Source organism: Chlorocebus sabaeus, chromosome 20 (genome assembly GCF_047675955.1).
Source record: "Chlorocebus sabaeus isolate Y175 chromosome 20, mChlSab1.0.hap1, whole genome shotgun sequence".
Lineage (NCBI taxonomy): Eukaryota > Metazoa > Chordata > Mammalia > Primates > Cercopithecidae > Chlorocebus > Chlorocebus sabaeus.
In genome coordinates this window covers 1,845,886-1,867,419 of record NC_132923.1, presented here as the reverse complement: position 1 = coordinate 1,867,419, position 21,534 = coordinate 1,845,886, and the positions used below count along the sequence as shown (strand labels likewise).

Here is a 21,534-nt window from a genome sequence, read left to right as displayed (position 1 = left end):
CAAAAAGCAGATCAGTGGTTGGCTTGGGGATGGGTGGGTAAGATGGGGTGTGAGGTGGTAAGGAGCAGGAAGGTGGAATTGTGGAATTACAAAAGGCTATAGGGAAACTGCTTGGGGATGACGGAGATGCTCACTGTCTTTTCTTTTTAATTATTATTTTTTCTGAGACAGAGTTTCACTCTTGTTGCCCAGGCTGGAGTGCAATGGCGCAATCTCAGCTTACTGCAACCTCCGCCTCCTGCGTTAAAGTGATTCTCCTGCCTCAGCCTCCCAAGCAGCTGGGATTACAAGTATGTGCCACCATGTCCGGCTAATTTTTGTATTTTTAGTAGATATGGGGTTCCTCTATGTTGGTCAGGCTGATCTCGAACTCCTGACCTCAGGTGATCCACTCGCCTTGGCCTCCCAAAGTGTTGGGATTACAGGCTTGGGCCACCGCACCCAGCCTATATGCTCACTATCTTTTCTTTTTTTTGAGATGGAGTCTCGCTCTGTCGCCCAGGCTGGAGTGCAGTGGCATGATCTCCACTCACCGCAAGCTCTGCCCCCGGGTTCACGCCATTCTCCTGCCTCAGCCTCCCGAGTAACTGGGGCTACAGGCGCCTGCCACCACGCCTGGCTAATTTTTTGTATTTTTAGTAGAGACGGGGTTTCACCGTGTTAGCCAGGATGGTCTCGATCTCCTGACCTCGTGATCCGCCCACCTCGGCCTCTCAAAATGCTGGGATTACAGGCATGAGCCACCGCGCCCGGCTATGCTTACTATCTTAATGACAGTGTTGGATTCACTAGTGTATACATATGTCAAAACACCATTTTGTATACTTTAAATATGTACAGTTTATGATATATTAAATAATAAAATTTTAAAGAATGGTTTCTTGAACAATTTTGTACATGTATTTTGGAGACTATCTGCCTATTTATCTCTACCTCTATATCTATATAGTTACATAGTTTTCTCTTAGGTATATACCTCAGAAAAAATTACTGAAACATGCACACATATGTCAGCTGTGGCAGGTATGTCCATCTAAATAGCTTTCTAAAGTGGTTGTAACTATTCACATTCCCATGATCTGTATACCACTTTCTATCCAGTAAGAGTTCCATAGTTACCGACAAAACAGTAAAAATAGGATGTGTGTGTGTGTGTGTATATCTTGAATAGCCAAGATATGAACTTCAAATTTGATCCTGCAGGTTAAAAAACTAAAACCTAAGTTAAATTCATAGTCTGGGTATGCCTCTTCTGTGACAGTTGGTGCATTCATCAACAGTGGGAATGGAAATGAGACAGTTGAGCAGATTGTTGTGAACCTGAGTGCTTTGAACCCATAAATCTCACTGAGACTCCCTTACTAGGAAAAGAGTCGGCTTTCTTCCTATGTGAACAAGTTGAAATTCTCTTGTTTGAAGATCCTTTATGATAACATCTGAGACAGTTACATGGCAAGGAAATGCCAACTTATCTCAAGACCCGCTTCTATCACCTCTTATTTCCTCCAGGCTCATAATTTGAATCAGATACTATCAAAAACTATTTAAGTTTTTAACTTATTTAAATGTTTATTAAAGGCACTTTTCTGTAGATCTCTTGTAAAAAAAAAAAAAAAAAACTCTTATTTTTAAAGCCTTTCCATGTAATTTAGTTGCTTCCTCACAACTTACGGCTCTTCATCCAATTTAGTATATAAATTACTAACTCTAACTGCTTCTTCTCATCTCCATTTCCTCATAAGTGCTTCTGTGCCACATAAAACTTGTATTAAAGAAATTCGATCTCTATTCTGTTAATGTAATTCTCAGGTGCAGTCGGGACCCTAAGAGAATGGAGGTGGAGTTTTGCTGCCCCTGCACTCTTTAAACTTGGGGAGGTCATTGGGTTTCTCCAGCTCTTTAGCATTGAGCGAGAGAGCCATACTTGTTTTCCTTAGTACCAGCAAAGTCCTGCTGGCTGCGAGGTTCTGCAGGAAAGCAGCTCTCAAAGGATTTGTTTCTGGAGGGAAAAGTACAGGATCCTCTAGTTCGGCACTAGAGGACCTCTAAACTCTGGGGTGGCAGATGTTAGGAAACGTGTTTTACAAAGCAACAATTGTGTAGGATTTTAGGTTAGAAGTAGAACTTCTGGATCTGAAAAGAAGAATGGAGAAAAATAGTAACGACGGAATTGGAATAAAAAAATGCTAACCGTCCCTGGGTGGGCTTGAACCACCAACCTTTCGGTTAACAGCCGAACGCGCTAACCGATTGCGCCACAGAGACTGACGTGAGTGTGCTGTTCTTGCAGATCATATTTATAGATATTTAGGTAAACATAGGATGCTTTTGCTACCTAGATTTCTGGTTCACCACTACTTGATTGCAAGTCTAGGTCTGAGTTGGGTAATTCTAAAACCTATAACATGAAACCATCCCTGCCATGCGACATTCAGATCTTTGCTTGCTTCCTCCCCAGTTTCTTAGCAGCCGCAGAAAGCAACTGACTCCCAAAGTCAAGACCCAGACACCAGTAAAATCAAATTTACTATTGGCTTGAGGAAATGGGGAATGGAGAGGGGGTGTGGTGAGTGTTGAGAGAATAGCTCATTGCTGATTTGAACTAGAGATACACACTTAGGAAGTCAGCTTGATGTCCTTAAATCGGTAAAGATTTTTGAAGCCCCTTTACATCACTTCTTTCTGAATTTCAAACCTACATGCTAAGTGTTTGTTCAAAGAGGTAAGTTAAGTTTGGAAGTGAGCTCTGAAGCTCTCCCTGAATATGATTTTCAAGCTTAAATATCCCATGGGAAAGTACTAAATATCCCATAGGAAGGTACAAAGACATCTGGGACCCAAGAGATTGAGCAAGTTGAACAAATAAGCATTCCCCGCTCCAAACAATCAAAAGTATCCCTGATGGGTCATGGCTTTTCATAGGGAATCACAAATTTATGATTAGTTCGATTATATTTAAGTTTTACGCTGAAACATGCACCAGATCTATCAGTTATTTTGACTCAAGAAAATCAATTGTAGTAATGAATGTAATTCCCACTAGTCCTCTGGCATTTGCAAAGCTGTTAACTTTTTGAAGTTTTCTACAGTCTGTACAATTTTTACCAAACCCTCTAATATTTCCACCAGTAGCTTCCATGACATGTTCAGAGGTTTCTATTATAGAAACCAGACCACCCATACATCTCACTTAGGCTCAGAAAACAGTGTCACACCCAATATTTTAAGTCAATACAGTTAGTCTTTCAAATAGCAACAATTTAGTTGACTATGTAAAAGATCAGGTCAAAATGAGCTTTATAAAAGGGAAAATAATAGGATGTTATTCTCTGGCTGGGTGGTCAAGTAGCCCCAGGTGGAAGACTTCTATGTCTCGAGTATACTTATTGGAATAATTCAAACATTTCTGTTAAAAGTTCCAGTGGTGACATTTGCTAGAAACTTTGAGAGACATTGAAGAGGCCCTGGATCACAGAGTTGGAAGACCTTTTTTTCCCTTAATCTTTCTTAAGAGGTCCTCATAGATAATTATTTGGAAAAAAAAAAAAAAGTGAGACATGGTAGTTGCAGGACCTAAAAGGGGTGTCACTGCAGTAATCCATGAACTGAACACTGGCTCAGCTATTTGAATGGCAAAGTAACTGCCTACTACCACTTTAAGTAGAGCTCAAAAGGACTGAGAACGCAGATCAGACTAGCGATGAACACCGTTTATAAACAGAAGGATCATGCTGGAAGAGGCATAGGCTGGCAAGAAAAGAAGGGGAATAGTGCATACTTTGTGAAATCAAAATTAGAGAGGCATGATTGCAGTGGGATAAGAACAAATGTACAGCCAAATGTTAGTATAGAGAACATATATGGAAATATCTTTCCTGATATGCACAGAAACTGTAGGGTGAAGTAGACAGAGCTCTGCCATTTCCTTTGGGGGAAGCCATAAGACTCACAGTAAGATGTATACAGAAATGAACAAAAGGATGAAGAGCAGAGCTGATCTGTGGGAAAGACAAAACAGGAAAATATTGGAGATCAAATCTGGGCACAGAATATAGGGGCATTCTCTATATGTTTCTTGCTACTTTGAGATGAGATTGAGACCATCAGCTAGAACTCTATCCTGACACCCAACCACCAAAAGCCCTTTGGTCAGCTTGGCTGTTGTGTTTCACCCACTGATTCCTTTAACTCCACATTTCCACCGTCACTGCCAGGGTGGTCTAACTAGCTGGATCTCTCAAGATTCATTTCACACATCCAGAATAGGCAAGCAACTCAAACATGTCGGCAGTAAGCTAACACATGCACACACATACACACACACACACACACACACACACACACACACACGCCCCCAATATAATCCCATTAGAAAGTAGGCAAATGACATTTCCCAAAAAAAGACATGGGAATGGTCAACCAACAGTTGTATGAAGAAAATGCTCAACATCACAAGTGGTCAGAAAAATACAAATCAAAACCACAATGAGATATCATCTTACCCCAGTTAGAGGAGACACTGTTTAACAGACAAAAGAAAACACCCCCAAAACCTAACAAATCCAGATGATGAGGCAGAAAAAAGGAAGGTCTTAGACACCGTTGGCAGAAAGGTAAATAAGTACACTCACCATAAAAAACAGCATAGAAATTTCTCAAGAAAAACATGAAAAGCAGGCTGGGCATGGTGGCTCACCCCTGTAATCCCAACACTTTGGGAGGCCAAGGTAGGTGGATCTCCTGAGGTCAGGAATTTGAGACCAGCCTGGCCAATGTGGTGCAGCTGCGTCTCTACTAGAAATACAAAAAAATTAGCCAGGTGTGGTGGTACGTACCTGTAAGCTCAGCTACTTGGGAAGCTGAGGCAAGAGAATCACTTGAACCTGGGAGGCAAAGGTTGCAGTGAGCCAGGATCACGCCATTGCACTCCAGCCTGGGCTGGAGCAAGACTCTGTCAAAAGAGAAAGAAAGAAAGGAAGAAAGGAAAGAAAAGAAAGACAGGAAAGAGAGAGAGAGAGAAAGAAAGAAAGGAAAAGAAAGAAAGAAAAAGAAAGAAAGAAAGAAAAACAAACAAAGGTACAACTTCTGTAGAATCCAGGAAACTCACAGCTGAGTATTTATCCAATGCAAATGAAATCCGGATATCAGACAGATACCCCCCATGTTTAATACAGTACTATTCACAATCACAGAAATATCGAATCAACCTAAGTGTCCATCAGCTGGGAAATAGATAAAGAAAATGTGGCATATATACACCATGGAATACTATTTGGCTATTGTATTAGTCAGGATTCCCTAGGGGGACAGAACTAATAGGGGAGAGAGAGAGAGATAATTATATAATTATATATTACATATATTTTATTACATAATTTATATGATATATGTTTATTATATGTTATATATTTTATACATAAATATATATTATATATTATTTATAAAACATTATATTATAAATATATAATATATAATTATACAACAAACTCTATATATCTCCTATTAGTTCTGTCCCTCTAAGGAGCCCTGACTAATATATATGGAGAGAGAGAGAAAGAGAAAGAGAGAGAGAATTTATTAAATATTAACTTACACGATCACAAATTCCCAAAATAGGCTGTCTGCAAGCTTGAAGAGAAAGGAGAGTCAATCTGAGTCTCAAAACTGAAGAACTTGGAGTCAGATGTTTGAGGGCAGGAAGCATCCAGCATGGGAGAAAGATCTAGGCTGGGAGGTTAGGCCCATCTCACCTTTTCACATTTTTCTGCCTGCTTTATATTCACTGGCAGCTGATTAGATTGTGCTGACCAGATTAAGGGTGGATCTGCCTTCTCTAACCCACTGGCTCAAATGTTAATCACCCTCACAGACACACCCAGGATCAATACTTTGCATCCTTCAATCCAAGTTGACACTTAGTATTAACCACCACAAGTACACCCCTTGTAAATTCAAACCCATACACATCTTCTGAGATCATACATAGTCTTCAAATAAAGACAATAATAAGGTCATAATTATGCCTAACATAATACAACTACCCTTTGTACAACCAGAAATGCACCAATCCCGAACCCAAATACTATTACATAAAGTTAACATACTTAAAGGCTGATATGAAGTCAATAAATCTTATATCACATGATAAAGGAAAAGGAAATAAAATGATATTTTCTTAGTACAAGTGTATACATGCACAAACATGTTTTTAACAAAAGGAGGAAATACACATGACAATTACAGTCCTCATTTCTGCAGCTGGTCACGTGGTGACAGCTGGTATTGATGACTACCCTCTTCTACTACTCATTCTGTATTCTCTTTGCCTTCAGCAAGCCCCTCAGCAGGTCAAAGTTTTTTTTTTTTTCCTGGTGGAATGACCCAAACTTTCATTCTTGAGGTGTCTGGACCATTTGTAATCTTGCCTGGATAGGGCTGCTGTTGTTTCCCATTGACGATAATCATAGGGCAAGGTAATACTAAGAGATGCCCTAATGGATCTCCTGTATTCCATGCATACTCTTCCTTACCTCCATCATAGAGTAGTAGACTGATTTCATCTTGATATTCCAGATCAATCACCCCAGCCAACACTGTAACTCCCTTCTTAGCCTGTTGACTTAAAGGTAGGAGGAGCCCAAAGTGTCTAGGTGGCAATCTCAGCTTCCAGTTTAATGGAATCGTTCTTGTGTCTTCTGGTGGCAGCGTTCCTCCCCCTGGAACTAAGACCTCCAGGCCAGCAGAACATAATGTCATGGGAACAGGAATAAAAATTTTGCTTGTGGAACACTATGGGTGATGGTGAGTTGTGCCACTTGCACTTCCATCCCTTGATTCCTGGACCCGTGAATCCTGGCTATGGGAGAAACAGTACCATATATTGGATGCTGATTCAGAGCATACACGGCCTTCTTGAGAACTCTGCCCCAGCCCTACAGTACTGTCGCCTAGTTGGCACTGTAATTGTGACTTCACAAGGCCATTCCACTGTTCTATCAATCCAGCTGCTTCTGGATGATGGGGAATAAGGAAAGACCAGTAAATTCCATGAGCACGAGACCACTGCTACACTGCATTTGTCGTAAAGTGAATGCGTTGGTCAGAGGCAATGCTATGTGGAATACCATGACGGTGGATAAGGCATTCCATGAGTCCACGGATGGTAGTCTTTGTAGAAGCATTGTATGCAGGATAGGCAAACCCATATCCCAAGTAAGTGTCTATTCCAGTGAGGACAAACCTTTGCCCTTTCCATGATGGGAGAGGTCCAATATAACCAACTGCCACCAGGTAGCTGGCTGGTTACCCCGAGGAATGGTGCCACATTGAGGACTGAGTGTTGGTGTCTGCTGCTGGCAAACTGGGCACTCAGCAGTGACTGTAGCCAGGTCAGCCTTGGTGAGTGGAAGTCCATGTTGCCGAACCCATGCGTAACCTCTATCCCTGCCTCCATGGCCACTTTGTTCATGAGCCCACTGGGTGATCACAGGGGTGGCTGGGGAAGGAGGCTGAGTGGTGTACATAGAACAGGTCATCCTATCCACTTGATTATTAAAATCCTCCTCTGCTGAGGTCACCTGTTGGTGAGCACTCACATGGAATACAAAAGTCTTCAGTTTTTGACCACCCAGAGAGGTTCATCCACGTACCTCTTCTCTGAATTTCTTTGTCACCAATTTTCCAATCATGCTTCTTCCAAGTTCCTGACCATCCAGCCATGCCTCTGGTTGCAGCCAATGAATCAGTATATAATCACATATCTGGCCATTTCTCCTTCCATGCAAACTGCACAACCGCTGCACTTCTGAAAGTTCTGTTCACTGGGAAGATTTTCCTTTACTGCTGTCCTTCAGGGGTGTCCTAGGAAGTGGGGGCTGTAGTGCTGCTGCTGTCCACTTTAGGGTGGTGCCTGCATATTGCACAAAATCGTCTGTGAACCAGGCCCTAGTCTTCTCTTCCTCTGTCAACTGATCATAGGGAACTTCTAATGAAGCCATCGGTGAAGGCTGGGGGAGAGAAGGCAGGGTGGCAGGAGTGCAGACCATGGCCATTTGAGCCACTTCCTCATGTAATTTACTTGTGCCTTCAGGACCTGCTCAAGCCTGATAACATATATACCACTTCCATTTGATGATGGAATGCTGCTGTGCATGACCCACTATACGTGTCAGAAAGCACCCAGTTCATGATAGGCAATTCAGGTCGTATGGTGACTTGATGACCCATAGTCAAACGTTCAGTTTCCACCAAAGCCCAGTAACAGGCCAAGAGCTGTCTCTCAAAAGGAGAGTAATTATCTGCAGAAGATGGCAGGGCCTTGATCCAAAATCCTAGAGGCCTCTGCTGTGATTCACCCATGGGGGCCTGCCAAAGGATCCAAACAGCATCCTTATCTGCCACTGACACCTCAAGCACCATTGGATCTGCTGGATCATATGACCCAGGTGGCAGAGCAGCTTGCGCAGCAGCCTGAACCTGTTGCAGGGCCTTCTCCTGTTCTGGACCCCACTCAAAACTGGCAGCCTTTCAGGTCATTTGATAAATGGACCAGAATAACACACCCAAATGAGGAATATGTTATCTCCAAAATCCAAATAGGCCCACTAGGTGTCATGCCTCTTTCTTGGTTGTAGGAGGGGCCAACTGCAGCAACTTATCCTTCACCTCAGAATGAATATCTTGACAGGCCCCATGCCATTGGACCCCTAGAAATTTTACTGAGGTAGAAGGTCTCTGAATTTTAGTTGGATTTATTTCCCATCCTCTGGCATGCAAATGTCTCACCAATAAGTCCAATGTGTTTGCTGCTTCTAACTCACTGGATCCAGTCAGCATAATGTCATCAATGTAATGGGCCAGTGTGACATCTTGTGGAAGGAAAAAGCGATCTAGGTCTCTCTGCATAAAATGATGACACAAAGCTGGAGAGTTGATATACCCTTGAGGTAGGACAGTAAATGTATATTGCTGGCCTTGCCAGCTGAAGACAAATCACTTCTGGTGGGCCTTCTGGACAGGAATGGAGAAAAAGGCATTTGCCAACTCAATGGCTGCATATCAGGTACCAGGAGATGTATTCCTTTGCTCAAGCAATGAAACCATATCTGGTACAGCAGCTGCAATTGGAATCACCACTTGGTTAAGCTTACGATAATCTGCTGTCATTCTTCAAGATCCATCTGTCTTCTGCACAGGCCAAATGGGACAGTTGAATGGGGATGTGGTGGGAATCACCACCCCTGTGTCTTTCATGTCCTTGATGTCACCATCAAGAGGTGTGATAGCATTTTTTACTTACTATTTTTCTAGGTAGGGGCAGCTCTAATGGCCTCCATTTGGGCCTTCCCACCATAATAGCTCTACCGGTCAGGGAGCCAATGTGGGGGTTTTGCCAGCAGAAAAGTATGTCTATGCAAATTATGCATTCTGGCACTGGGGAAATGACCACAGGATGAGTTTGGGGACCCACTGGACCCACTATAAGTCAGACTGAGCTAAAACTCCATTAATTACCTGACGTCCATAAGCCCCTACTTTAACTGGAGGGCCACAATGACATTTCGGGTACCCTGGAATCAATGTCAGCTCAGAGCCAGAGTCCAGTAGTCCCTGAAATATCTGATCATTTCTCTTTCCTCAATGCACAGTTACCCTGGTAAAAAGCTGGAGGTCTTCTTGGGGAAGGATTGGAGAAAGATTCATTGCATAAATTGTGGGTAATGTAGTGGGGTTCCTTCCTCAAGGGGACCTGGCTTCCCCTTCATTCAAAGGGTTCTGGGTCTAAACTGGCTCAAGTCTGGAAATTGATTGAGGGGCCATGATTCTCTGTTTTTATAATTCAAATTAGCCTTTTGTCCCTTTGATGTAGAAGAATTCTCCTTATATAAATTAGGTAGGAATTCAGTAGGCTTCCTATCAATTTCATTTCTAGGAACTCTGTGATTAATTAGCCAATGCCAGAGCTCTACACGAGTCAAACTATTCTGATTGCTGTTTTGTCTCTGCTGTGCATTATGGTAGCTACGCCCACCTTGTCTTTGATGGGTTGAGTGCCACCACTTGACCCCTGCTACCTTGGGATCCAATTATTCCCGCTGTGTGTAAATTTTGTAGTTGGGTGACTGCAGCTCCCACTGTTAGATCTGACATATAGAGAAGAGTAATTACAGAGCTCTTCAAAGATACAGGTGCTGTCCTCACAAATCTATTTCACAAGGCATTAATTGCAAGGGCATATCTTCTGGACCCTCCCAGCTGGGATGAGTAGGTCTAAAGTGGCTAATTCACTCCACCTCCCAATCTCCCTAAGCCTTTGGATCCCTTCCTCTACATTAAACCAAGGGAGATCAAGTATTTTCAGCTTGTTAACAGTGGGCCATCTTTTAATCCATATTTCAGGTAACCAAACAAATAAACAATTAGAACCTTATTAAACTCCCTGAGCTACAACATTAAATGCAGGGTCCCTACTTAGTCGGCCCAAATCAATAAATTCAGCCTGATCCAACTCTACGTTCCTTCCACCATTATCCCATACCCTCAATATCCATTCCAATGCCTGTTCTCCAGATTTCTGTTTATATAGAGAACTCAAGCAGTTATTTTCAAATGTAGCACATCTCCTCATGGGTCACACTCTCAACCTCACCTCTAGGGGTCTGCAAGGACTTTAGTCTAGTTATAGGTGTAGAAGCAAACAGAGGTGTTGGGGGTGGCTCCTAAGGAGAACCAACATTATTTTGCCTGGCAACTGCCTCAGAGGAGGCCATCACTGTTGCCTCAGGCAGCACAGGGTTCATCTCTTCAGACAAAGGTGGAAAGGCTGATGGCAGCATGGGTGGGGAGGCGATGTTGACACTACTGGAGATGGGGAAGCTGTTCCTTCTGCAAAAAAGGTTCATCAGAGTTTACAAACTCTGTGTCCCCAGCTTCATCAGGGTTCTCCCACACATCCCCATTCCAAGTTGCAAGGTCCCATTCTTTTCCAATCAATGCCCTCACTTTAACAGTAGACACCTGGCAATGCTGTGCATGCACCTTTCATTGCAAATCAGCCACTCACATGATAAGAGCTTGTGTCTATTTTTTCACAATTTCAGCTCTTTCCCAACAGGAGATAAGACTCTCATTCAGGGCAATCTTAGCAGATTTGAGGCACGGTATCTGCTTCTGAAGCTGGAAGACAGAATTCCTGAGTTCATCATTTTCTTTCACTAATTTGTCCACTGAACTTAGGAGCCAAAAACCAGCTTCATTACATTGCTTGGTTCTCCACATATGTTCCAAGGTATTATGTATAGAATCACTAAACTCCTTGACTCTCACAGCATTGAATCAGGAGTGTCAAATGCATTTGTTTTGCATAACTTTCTAAGCAGTTCACACCAAGGACTATCAATAGTCTCCATAGTATTAGAAGTAGACTCCTTAGCATTTTTGGGTCCAATCATATTAAGCAGCTAACTCCAGAAACCTTAAAGACAATAACACAATTCCATGCTTTATATTCTATTCCTCTATACTACTTCTGGTACCCAAATCTTACAAGTCAGGGTTTCCCACAGGGAAAGTACTAACTGGAATACATATATATATGTATTCCGATGGCGCACTCGTGGGAGCCCTGGGCTGGTGTGGCAGGGCTGACCGCACCGTGCGGCGTTGGTGGTATAGGGGTGAGCATAGCTGCCTTCCAAGCAGCTGACCCGTGTTCGATTCCTGGACAACGCTGCGAGCTGACCTTTTGCAGAGGTCCCAGGCGTGGAGTCTGGGTCTCGGAGACCCGAACCCCGGTCTTCTGCATGACAGGCGGGGATACTCCCCACATATACATATGTATATACAAATATACACACACAAGTTTATTAAGTATTAATGTACACAATCACAAAATCCCAAAATATGCTGTTTGCAAGCACGAGGAGGAAGGGCAGCTAGCCCAGGTCTCAAAACAGAAGAACCTGGAATCCAATGTTAGAGAGCAGGAAGCATCAGGCATGGGAAAGTGGCGTAGGCAGGGAAGCCAAGCCACTCTTCCCTTTTCACGTTTTTCTGCCTCCTTTATATGGGGTGGCAACTGATTAGACTGTGCACACCAGATTAAGTATGGGTCTGCCTTCCCCAGCCTGTTGACTCAAATGCTTATGACCTTTGGCAACACTGCCACAGATACAATTAGCAATATTAAGTTGCATCCGTCAATCCATCAAGTTGACACTCAGTATTAACAAAAACAGGCATTAAAAAAAAAAGAATGAAATCCTGTGATTGGCAGCAACATGAAAGAAACTGGAGGTCACGATGCAACCTCAAATGAGCCGGGCACAGAAAGACACGGAGGGCAGGTTCTGATTCCAATCGTGGGAATTGAACAATCAGAAAGTTCACCCTGTGGAGGTAGAGAGCAGAACGATAGACACCAGAGGCTGGAGAGGGTGGGTGGGTGACTGGGGTGAAGAGAGGTCGGCGAAACGGGTACGAGCATGCGTTTCGATGGAGGCAATACGTTCTAATAATGTTCTATGGCAGAGTGGGGCGACTAGGGGTCACAACGATGTATTAGCGTGTGTTTCCAAAGAGCTGGAAGACAGCACCTGAGGTGTTCCCAACAGGTGGAGATGACAGATACCCACGGGATGGATGCCCTACATCCCCTCAGTTGATCATCGATCGCCACGCCATCTACACGCATTACCGCATGTCACAGGAATCCCATCAATATCATGTCCGCATGAAGAAAAACATAATCATGCTACAAGGGCGATTGTCACAGCTCTGGCTCCCCAGCGCCATGGCCCGTGGTCTCGGCTCCTCAAGTTCCGCTGCCATTTCTACCAAAGCCGCTGACACCCATGGAGCCCAATCACGGATCCCGCGCTCCAAGGGTCTGGCACGCCTTGGAAAAGCCAGTGCGCTTGCTGGCATGAGTGGCTCTGGCAGGTGGCCCAAACGCTGGGCGCAGATCCCCCGCAGCCGAGAGAGAAGTGGCCCGTCAGCCACACGGCTTGGCTTGGCGGAAGTCGCTCTGCTCGAGAGTCCTGGCCCATTCCGTGGCCAGACGAGGGTGCGAGGTGGGCGGCGGCAGCGGCGGCGGCGGCGGCGGCGGCGGCAGTGGCCGCGGTCACCTGGCGGCCATGGGAGGAGAAAGCCTGACCTGGCCAGTGGGCTTTGCCGCTGAGAAAGAGTGGGAGGGAGGCGAGCACCTGACAAGGAGGAACTGTGACGCTGATGTTGCGAAGGTGGCGCCAGCGAGGCCAAAAGGACGGATGGGTGGAGGCAGGTGGGGAGGTGGGGGCGCACGTGGAGGCCGCCGGAGGTTGTGACTGGGGCGCCGGAGAAGCGAGGGGAGCCTGTTGGTCAAAAGGGGAGGTGTGAAGGGGCCTGGCAGTTGGCAGGCAGAGCCAAAGAAGGAAGGCTTCCCTGACCGGGAATCGAACCCGGGCCGCGGCGGTGAGAGCGCCGAATCCTAACCACTAGACCACCAGGGAGAGACGGCCTTCACGGCCCGGCCTGCGCCTCCTGGCCCCAGCGCCTGTGGCCCCAGCATTGGGCGCTCCCTTGGCGCCTGTCCCCTGCTTCCCTTTAAAACAAACACCCGCAACCAGCCCCCCAGACGCCGGCGGCAACCCGCCCGCCCCAACCAGCAGCTCTGGCCCTGTTCGCAGCACACCCTCCAAACACCGCGCCCCTCCTTCCCGGGCGCACACGCACGCAGCCACAGGCCAAGCTCCGACACGAGCTCCGCGCCCGGGACCTCCGCAAAAGGTCGGCCCCGCTGCGTTGGCCGGGAATCGAACCCGGGTCAACTGCTTGGAAGGCAGCTATGCTCACCACTATACCACCAACGCCGCACGGCGCGGGCAGCCCCGCCACGCCGGCCCGGGGCTCCCACGAGCGCGCCGCCCACGCCCGGCGCAGCAGCGCCCCGACGCCCCGTCCGTCCGCCTGCCCGCCCGCAGCTCCGCGCTGCCTCGGCCCCGCCAAAGGCCGGCCCGCGCCCCACCGGTGCAAGGCGAGCGCGGCTGCCCCGTTCCGCCCCCGTTCTGCGTCTGGGGGCGCTCTCGCTCCCTCGCAGACCCGGGCCGCGGGAGTCCTTCTCCACCAGGTGTCCGGCGGGCACACGGCCGGCGCCCACAGGTTCCTCAACTCCACCGCCTCCCACAGGCCGCCGCCGGGCCCTGTGCCCTGGCACAAAGCCTCTTCCCACAACCACTTTGGGCCGGCAGCTCGCTGGGCGCGCTGGGGGCCAGAGGAGGCCGCCCGGCTGTGGCGATCAAGCGGCGGGCGAGAAGAAAAGGGAGGAGGCCAAGGGGGCCCCTGAGGCCAAAGGGGCCCAGAGGGCACAGAGGGCCCAGGGGGCCAAGGGGCCAGGCAGGTCAGGCCCGAGATGGCGCCCTGCGACTAGCTGGAGGGCGGAGGAAGGAGAAGGAGGGCCCACAGGCTGGGTCCGAGGCGGCGGCCCTAAAAGGACTGATGCCTCCCCGTCGGGGAATCGAACCCCGGTCTCCCGCGTGACAGGCGGGGATACTCACCACTATACTAACGAGGACGACGGCCACGGTCGCCGGGACGCCAGACCCCACTCCGACCGCGGACGCCTAGCCCTGCCTTGATCCCCTCCCCCGACCGCAGGGGCCCCGCGCGTGCTCGCCCTCCACCCGCCACCCGCCACCCGCCACCGTTGGCGCGGCCTACCCCGACACCCAACAAAGCACCCTGCGGTCCCACTGGGACCCGGAGCCGGACCCCGACAGGTACCGGAGCGGCGCGGAACCTCCCCTTGCGCCCTGCCTGCCGTCTCCAGCGCGGGGATCGCGCCGGCGGGAAGAGGCTGCGGGCGAAACAGCCAGGCTGCTGCTCCTAGGACGTGGTGGGCGCGCGCCCTGCGAGGTTCCGCGAGCGGAGGCGCGGGCGCGGGCGCGGGCGCGGGGGCGGGCGGCGGCGCCCGGCCCGACGCGGACCGTTTGGGTCCGGGGTGGGGACGCGGGGGCGTCCACGCCAACGCCGGCCGGCTCCGTTCACTGGGCGCCCGCTCCGCCCCCGCCGTCCGTCGGTTGCGCACCCAACCCAGACAGGCGCCGGCCAAGGGCGCCGCCGTTGGCGCCGGGTCCCAGCCAGGCGAGCGGCGACGCGCCCCGGCGCGCCGTCAGGATGGCCGAGCGGTCTAAGGCGCTGCGTTCAGGTCGCAGTCTCCCCTGGAGGCGTGGGTTCGAATCCCACTCCTGACAACCCGACCTTTTGGCCCGCCCGCCGGAGGGCAACGCCCATCGCAACCCTGGAGCACCTTTGGTCGGTTCCTGCCTTGAGCCCTTGCCCACTCTCCAAACTCCGGCCCCCTTGAAGCAAGCCTCCAAAACGCCGCCGCTTCTCGGGCACGTCCCTTCTTCCTGCCCACCCGCCGGCCGTCGCAGAAACAGCCCAGGACCATGCGCCAGCGCCCGCGACCCTCCACCAATTGCCCTTCGGACAGACGCACTCCCCACCACCTCACACGCCCTCTTCCCTGGCCCCACACACAGCGAGCGACCGCGACCACCTTCCACCCTCTTCCCTACCTATCTCCTCCGCCCGCCCGCCTTCTCCTCACTCGCCCAAACAGACGCAGCCCAGACTCTGCCCCTATTCCTCCTTTTCCCGCCTTCCTCCCACCGGCCTCCGTCCAGCGCCCAGCGCCCACCGCCTTGAATCGCCGCTGCGCTGCCCAGAGGCCTCCGGCGTGCACAGCCCGCTCGGTTTCACCCTCCAGCTTCTGACCGCCCAACAGCAGCGAGCGAGCGACCCGCTCTTGGAGCCGCGCACACTTCTCCCACCAGAGGCACGCCATCCAACATCCTGCCCTTTCCTCCGACCCCTCGGACCCCGCCTGCGCATTCCACTCTCCCGACGCCCTAGGCAGGTCGCCGATCTCACCTCGCTACTTGTGCTCCCTTCCCGCTAACACCTGCCTGCCGGCCCACCTGCAGCCGGGACGCCTGCCGGCCAGTGGCAGCGGGATCCCTGCACACAGCCTGGCAGGCGAGTCCGTACCTGGAAAGATAGCCAACGAGGAATCACGAGCGGAAGCCCTAGATCCCCGTCACGCGCCCACAAACGCCAGGCCCCGCCGGGACAGCTCTGCGCCACACCACACCGCATCCCCAGGCGGGAAGCCGCGGCCTGGGCCGTCCCAGCCACACCCAGCGCGCCTTCTCCCGGGTCAGCCAGCTGCGGCTCTGCCAAAGCGCTCCTCCGCTCCTTTCTCGCGCTCCAGCCTCCCAACCAGCCCATCGGGGCCGGACCCCGAGTGCGAGCCGGTGGCCTGGGTCAGAGCGCAGAAGCGAGGCGCCCACGGACTTGGTCTGCGTTTCTGAGCCGCACGCGGCGGCTGCGAGACCCGTCCCCCAGCGCCGCGCCCGCTCGCTGACACGCTGACACACCCACCCCCACACCCACCCGCAGCTGACACAAGCGAGATGGCCAGCCCGGCCGGAACAACAACAACAACAACAACGACGACGACGACAACAACAACAACAAAGAAAACAAAACAAACACAAAAGAAAAACTCTGGGTCTGGGCCGGCGATCCGCGCTCAGCAAGGCCCGCCACAGCTCAGCTGCCCGCACGGGCATTCGGGCGCGGGCCACGGCTGGTCCTTCCCCTGGCGACCCCGGCGGGCAGTCTCTGGGCTCTGGGCGGCAGAGAAAGCGCAAGACGGGAGGAGTCGGCCTCTCTCCCTCCGCTCTCCCTCCGCGCCGCGCCCCAGGTCCCTCGACGTGACGGGAGCCTCTCCTTCTGCTCGCCCCGTCGGGCCAGCCTCTCGTGGACGCCCCAATGGGACGGAGGCCCACGGCAGGCGGTGACCAGTGAACGGCGGCTGGTGGCGAGTTCCGCTGTGCCAGCTTCCGTTGGCATTTACCATCGGTGCATGGGTGGTTCAGTGGTAGAATTCTCGCCTGCCACGCGGGAGGCCCGGGTTCGATTCCCGGCCCATGCAGCACGCCCTCCCATTTTGGTGCTGCTGCTGCTCCAAATGGAGCTGCGCTCGCCTCTGCCGCCTCCTTACACTCGGGGCGCGCCAGCGTGTCCTGCAACGGCTGCGCTCCCACGCGCGACGACCCTCTGCCCTTTCTTCCGTGCCTCTCTCCACTGACTTGCGGATGAGGCTGACCCCTCCCCCCTTCCTTGGTAAAAACAACCCCTCCAAACACGAAAGCACGCCAGACACCAGCCCTTGGCAACCTCCTGGTCCTGTTTCTCCTCACTATCCTGCCACCACCTCTGCCCGACGCATTTCACTTCAAGGAATATCGCCAGGCACCACGGGCTTGCACCCACTCGCCCCACCTCTTCTCTTCACCCTTCACCACCTCTACCTCTTTGTCTCTCTCTCTCCCCCTCGCTGGCTCCCCACATCCAGAAAATGATGCCATGGTTGTCCTTCCATCCTGAAGACGGCTGATTTATGTCTGGGGTCCAGTTGCATTCCCTACCCCTTCGGGACGTGGGACGTGGCCTCCAGTCGCTCTGTCACGATGTCTGCCCCACCCTGGGCTGCTTGTCACCTCACCCCAGCCCCACTCCGTATTCTGACTGCCCAGCCCAAGCAGCATCCCAGTCTCCCCGGCGGGGATCCCCTTTGACCACACAGACTTCCTTCCTTCCAAGACCCACCCGCTGACAACGTACTGTTCCGTCCAGCCTTCAGGCTCAGCCCTCCCTCCGCCGTCTTTTTCTCACCCCAACCGCCTTTTCACTCACACACACACAGACACACACACACAGACACACACACACATTCTCACTCCCTCTCTCTCTCTGTCTCACTGGGTCTCCAGCTCTCTCTCTCTCTCTCTCTCTGTGACTCTATCTCTCTGTCTCTCTCTCTCGCACATCCAACTCTCCCTCTCGCCGTCAATGCCCCTCTCTCACACGACTCATATCCCTCAGCCCTGGCCTCCTTCAGGCTCTTCAGACACATGCCAGCTCCGCCACCAGCTGCGATCCCTCCGACCGCATGGGCAGCCCGCGAGGTGCCCTAACGCCCCAGGCCTCTGCACGACCTCCGTTTGACTGGACAGCCTCACTCCCAGACCTTGCCAGCCAGTCCTGTGCATCCCCTGGACACCCTGGACTCCTTCTTCCAGCTCCCAGCACACGACATGCTTCCCTCCTTTCCTTGGTGTCAGCCCCTTGCCCCGGGCTGGGGTGGACGCCAGCCACGGGAACGGACACCTTCGTCCATCACTGTCACCCACTGACATCCACCCACATCGCCCTGGCAAGCAAGCCAGCCTCCCGTGGGGATGGCAAACCTCTCCATCCCCGATAGGGTCCGGTCTCTCTCTGCAGGTGATCCGACTGTGCCAAGATCCCACGAATGACACGGGACAGGTTTGTGCAGTTGGTTGGACCTCTACCTTGCCCCTAAAGAGAGTATTGGCAAGAAGTCGACTGACCTCTGCCATTGACTCGGGGAATCAGCCAAACAGTAAGATCAATACGGGTTGAATAGAGGGTTGGAGAACTGGGCTCATCTGTGCTAAGGAGGGGATGGGAAGAAAGTTCCACAGCGAATCTCGGCGTTGGGGATAGGTACCATCCCCACACGTTCCTTGACACTTGGAGAGAAGATCGAGAGCGTAGGTCAGGCAATGGGAAGCAAACCTCGGCTACAAGTCTATCATGAACCCCAACCCCGCACACACGGCTTTGGTCAGCTTGGCTGTTGGGTTTTCCCCACCAGCTCCTGCATCCTCCACGCTTCAATGCCCGTGGCCAGGTTGGTCCAAATAACGGGACCTCTCGAGATTCGTTTTCACATCCAGAATAGGCGAGAATCTCAAACCTGTCAACAGTGAGTGGGAGCACGTGTACACACATGCGCGTGTACGTCGCGGGAAGTCAGGGACCCCGAACGGAGGGGCCGGCTGGAGCTGGGGCAGAGGAACATAAATTGTGAAGATTTCATTTTTATATGGACATTTATCGGTTCCCAAATAATACTTTTATAATTCCTTATGCCTGTCTTTGCTTTAATCTCTGAATCCTGTTATCTTCGTAAGCTGAGGATGGACGTCACCTCAGGACCACGGTGATAATTGGGTTAACTGTACAAATTGACTGTAAAACATGTGTGTTTGAACAATATGAAATCAGTGCACCTTGAGAAAGAATAGAATAACAGCGATTTTTAGGGAACAAGGGAAGACAGTCATAAGGTCTGACTGACTGCGGGGTCGGGCAAAAAGCGCCGTATTTTTCTTCTTGCAGAGAGCCCATAAGCGGACGTGCAAGTAGGGAAGATATCGCTAAATCCTTTTCCTAGCGAGGAATATTGAGATTAATACTCTGGGAAGGGAATGCATTCCTGGTGGAAGGTCTATAAACAGCCGCTCTGGGAACGTCTGTCCTATGCGGTCGAGATAAGGCCTGAGATACGCCCTGGTCTCCTGCAGTACCCTCAGGCTTATCAGGGCGGGGAAAAACTGCGCCCTGCTGCGTTTGTGGTCAGGCCGGTTGTCTGCTCTCCAACCCCGTTTTCTGTTGTTTGAGATGTTTATCAAGACAATACGTGCACCGCTGAGCGCAGACCCTTATCAATAAATCTGCTTTTGCCCTTTGCCCTGTTCCCTCAGAAGCATGTGATCTTTGCTCTGCTTTTTGCCCTTCGAAGCATGTGATCTTTGTACCAACTCCCCGTTCGTACACCCCCTCCCCTTTTGAAACCCTTAACAAAAACTTGCTGGTTTTGAGGCTCGGGTGGGCATCACGGTCCTACCGATATGTGATGTCACCCCCGGCGGCCCAGCTCTCAAATTCCTCTCTTTGTACTCTCCCTCTTTATTTCTCAGCCGGCCGGCACTTACGGAAAATAGAAGGAACCTACGCTGAAATATCGGGGGCGGGTTCCCCCGATAGGTGTATGAAGAACATGCTCACCGTCACCCATCGTCGGGGAAATGCAAATGAAAACCACGAGGAGCTGTCATCTTACCCCGCGTAGGATGGCTATCATTAAAGCCGGAGGGAAAATAACCAACCCTGGCGACGAGGTAGACAAAAGGCAAGACTCAGACCCCGTCGGCGGAAAGGTGAATAAGTACAGCCGCCATGAAAAACGGCATGGAGATTTCTGAAAACACAACGCAGCAAACTGACAAACAAACAAAACCCCACCCCAACCCTACCCTGCCACCTCCCCCCAACCCCTCGCACACAGATAATTCAAGGTAGAGCTACCACTGGGCCCGGCAATCCCGCGGGGGGGGGGGGTGTTTAACCAAAGCACCAGGAAATCTGAATTTCCGAGGGATACCTGCACCCCCATGTTTACTGCAGCACTGTTCACAATTGCAGAAACGTCGACTCAACCTAAGTGTCCATCCGCCGGGAAATGGATTAACGGAAACGTGGCATGCGTACAGCATGGAATACGATTTGGCCATAAAAAGGAAGGAAATCCTCTCGTCTGCAGCAACGTGAAAGAAACTGGAGGTCACGATGTAACCTCAAATGAGCCGGGCACAGAAAGACACGGAGGGCAGGTTCTGATTCCAATCGTGGGAATTGAACAATCAGAAAGTTCACCCTGTGGAGGTAGAGAGCAGAACGATAGACACCAGAGGCTGGAGAGGGTGGGTGGGTGACTGGGGTGAAGAGAGGTCGGCGAAACGGGTACGAGCATGCGTTTCGATGGAGGCAATACGTTCTAATAATGTTCTATGGCAGAGTGGGGCGACTAGGGGTCACAACGATGTATTAGCGTGTGTTTCCAAAGAGCTGGAAGACAGCACCTGAGGTGTTCCCAACAGGTGGAGATGACAGATACCCACGGGATGGATGCCCTACATCCCCTCAGTTGATCATCGATCGCCACGCCATCTACACGCATTACCGCATGTCACAGGAATCCCATCAATATCATGTCCGCATGAAGAAAAACATAATCATGCTACAAGGGCGATTGTCACAGCTCTGGCTCCCCAGCGCCATGGCCCGTGGTCTCGGCTCCTCAAGTTCCGCTGCCATTTCTACCAAAGCCGCTGACACCCATGGAGCCCAATCACGGATCCCGCGCTCCAAGGGTCTGGCACGCCTTGGAAAAGCCAGTGCGCTTGCTGGCATGAGTGGCTCTGGCAGGTGGCCCAAACGCTGGGCGCAGATCCCCCGCAGCCGAGAGAGAAGTGGCCCGTCAGCCACACGGCTTGGCTTGGCGGAAGTCGCTCTGCTCGAGAGTCCTGGCCCATTCCGTGGCCAGACGAGGGTGCGAGGTGGGCGGCGGCAGCGGCGGCGGCGGCGGCGGCGGCAGTGGCCGCGGTCACCTGGCGGCCATGGGAGGAGAAAGCCTGACCTGGCCAGTGGGCTTTGCCGCTGAGAAAGAGTGGGAGGGAGGCGAGCACCTGACAAGGAGGAACTGTGACGCTGATGTTGCGAAGGTGGCGCCAGCGAGGCCAAAAGGACGGATGGGTGGAGGCAGGTGGGGAGGTGGGGGCGCACGTGGAGGCCGCCGGAGGTTGTGACTGGGGCGCCGGAGAAGCGAGGGGAGCCTGTTGG

The 21,534-nt window shown here is 51.2% G+C and overlaps 6 non-coding genes across 6 annotated transcripts; 2 read left to right on the top strand and 4 right to left on the bottom strand.

Moving 5' to 3' along the window:
- Window positions 1-2,191: 2,191 nt before the first annotated feature.
- TRNAN-GUU (transfer RNA asparagine (anticodon GUU)) lies at window positions 2,192-2,265 on the bottom strand. The gene has a single exon. It is a non-coding gene; the product is annotated as a tRNA-Asn (tRNA).
- An 11,150-nt stretch (window positions 2,266-13,415) lies between these two features.
- On the bottom strand, window positions 13,416-13,487 carry TRNAE-CUC (transfer RNA glutamic acid (anticodon CUC)). The gene has a single exon. It is a non-coding gene; the product is annotated as a tRNA-Glu (tRNA).
- A 288-nt stretch (window positions 13,488-13,775) lies between these two features.
- TRNAG-UCC (transfer RNA glycine (anticodon UCC)) lies at window positions 13,776-13,847 on the bottom strand. Its single transcript has one exon. It is a non-coding gene; the product is annotated as a tRNA-Gly (tRNA).
- Window positions 13,848-14,476: 629 nt separating this feature from the next.
- Window positions 14,477-14,548, bottom strand: TRNAD-GUC (transfer RNA aspartic acid (anticodon GUC)). The gene has a single exon. It is a non-coding gene; the product is annotated as a tRNA-Asp (tRNA).
- Window positions 14,549-15,144: 596 nt separating this feature from the next.
- Window positions 15,145-15,227, top strand: TRNAL-CAG (transfer RNA leucine (anticodon CAG)). Its single transcript has one exon. It is a non-coding gene; the product is annotated as a tRNA-Leu (tRNA).
- A 1,677-nt stretch (window positions 15,228-16,904) lies between these two features.
- On the top strand, window positions 16,905-16,975 carry TRNAG-GCC (transfer RNA glycine (anticodon GCC)). The gene has a single exon. It is a non-coding gene; the product is annotated as a tRNA-Gly (tRNA).
- The last annotated feature ends 4,559 nt before the right edge of the window (window positions 16,976-21,534 follow it).